Genomic DNA, 2,500 nt, shown 5'->3' with positions numbered 1-2,500 from the left:
TGTTGATTCTACTTTCCTTAAAATTTTCTTTCTTGCCTCCAACAAAGAAAACCTGTTGATAGATGAGAATGCCAAAAGAGATAGGAGATAGGAGCATTCAGGATTTATATTGTACACATAAATGAGGATTTCAGGATTTATAGCGATTTGTGGTGTACACATAAATGAAGATTTCAGGATTTATAATGTACGTATAAATGAGGATTCAGTTAATGAGAGAGATATCAGGAGCACATGACATTGCTCACAGAATAGCAACTATAATTTTCACACTATTGCAATAAAGGATTTGGAAAGTATTGTAAGTAGTACCGATGACACTACCCAATAAATTATTAAAGGGCTTGGAACCTGAGAAATACACACACACACACACACACACACACACACACACATATATATATATATATATATATATATATATATATATATATATATATATATATATATATATATATATTATAGAGAGAGAGAGAGAATAATTAGCTACGTGGCCTGGAATTTTATATCTGGTACATAATCATCAGTCTCAATTCCATGAGAGAGAGAGAGAGAGAGAGAGAGAGAGAGAGAGAGAGAGAGAGAGAGAGAGAGAGAGAGAGAGAGAGAGAGAGAGAGACTCCATCCTTAGAACTTGAGAAATACAGAAATCAAATTAGCTTACACACACATATATAACAAAAGAGAGAGAGAGAAGAGAGAGAGAGAGAGAGAGAGAGAGAGAGAGAGAGAGAGAGGATGAATCCCGAATTCGGCGTTGACCTGCCAACTTTGGAGAGGGTGGGTGGGCGGGCGCCGGGGTGTGTGGGTGGGTGCTCTCCCTTCAGGGTTACAGGGCTGGGTAGGAGGGAGGGTTGGGGGGAGGAAGTGGTCCTTGGTAGGTAGGTGGGTGGGTGGGTGGAAAAGGGGGAAGGGGAGGGGGCCAGGTTTGGTTGGCCAGGCGGAATATTGATCCCCCACTTTGGTCTTACCTTGGCCCAATGGCATCTCTGAAGCCTTTCCCCAACTTTTAGATCTCCATCTTCTGAGGGAGGCTTTATGACTCTTTTCCCCTTGTCTGAGGGGGCACCGATGTTGGTAATGAGTGCAAATGAGTGCAAATGATACAAGGCGATCTGTGCGAAAGATACACGGTGATGAGTGCAAATGATATAGGGCGATGAGTGTAAATGACGCAAGGACTCTTCTGGATGGTAATGAGTGTGTATATGATACAAGGTGATGAGTGCAAAAGATACAGGGTGATGAGTGCAAATGACACACGGTGCTGAGTGCAAAAGATACAGGGTGATGAGTGCAAATGATACACGGTGATGAGTGCAAATGATACAGGGTGATGAGTGCAAAAGATACAGGGTGATGAGTGCAAAAGATACAGGGTGTTGAGTGCAAATGATACAGGGTGATGAGTGCAAAGGACACACGGTGCTGAGTGCAAAAGATACAGGGTGATGAGTGCAAATGATACACGGTGATGAGTGCAAATGACACACGGTGCTGAGTGCAAATGACACACGGTGCTGAGTGCAAACGATACAGGGTGATGAGTGCAAACGATACAAGGTGATGAGTGCAAATGATACAAGGTTGATGAGTGCAAATGATACAGGATTGAAAGTGCAAATGACATGGGGTGATGAGTGCAAATGATACAGAGACAATTCTTGTCTAAGAGGCGCTGATGGTGATAATGAGCGCAGGTGATACAGGGTATTGAGTGCACATGAGTGCAAATGATACAAGGCGATCTGTGCAAAAGATACAGGTTGATGAGTGCAAATGATATAGGGTGATGAGTGTAAAGGGTACATACTTAATGACTCTCTTCCTGGTCTGAGGGGCACCGATGATAGTAATGAGTGCAAATGATACAAGGTGATGAGTGCAAATGAGTGCAAATGATACAAGGTGATGAGTGCAAATGATATAGGGTGATGAGCGTAAATGATACAGGGACTCTTCTTGTCTAATTAGCAACGATGGTGGTAATAAATGCAGATGATAAAGGGTAATGAGTGCAAATGGTAGAAGGTGAAAAGTGCAAATGATACAAGGTAATGAGTGCAAATGAAAAGCCTCTATGGCTCTCTTCCTTGACTAAGAGGCACCGATGGTGGTAATGAGTGCAGATGATACAGGGTATTGAGTGCACATGAGTGCAAATGATACAAGGCGATCAGTGCGAAAGATACAGGGTGATGAGTGCAAATGATACAGGGACTCTTCTTGTCTTAGAGGCACCGATGGTGATAATGAATGCGAATGATAAAGGGTAATGAGTGCAAATGATAGAAGGTGATGAGTGCAAATGATACAGGCTTTATGGAATGCTTCATTGTTTGACGTGCAGCGATGGTGGTAATGACTGCAAATGATAGTGTGATGAGTGCAAATGATACAGGGTACTGAGTGATCTAGGGTAATGAGTGCAAATGGTACAGGGTAACCAGTGCAAATGACACAGGGTGATGAGTGCACATGATACAGCCTTTACGGCCAA

This window comes from Macrobrachium rosenbergii, chromosome 56 (genome assembly GCF_040412425.1).
Source record: "Macrobrachium rosenbergii isolate ZJJX-2024 chromosome 56, ASM4041242v1, whole genome shotgun sequence".
NCBI lineage: Eukaryota > Metazoa > Arthropoda > Malacostraca > Decapoda > Palaemonidae > Macrobrachium > Macrobrachium rosenbergii.
Note: the sequence above shows the minus strand (reverse complement) of the source record.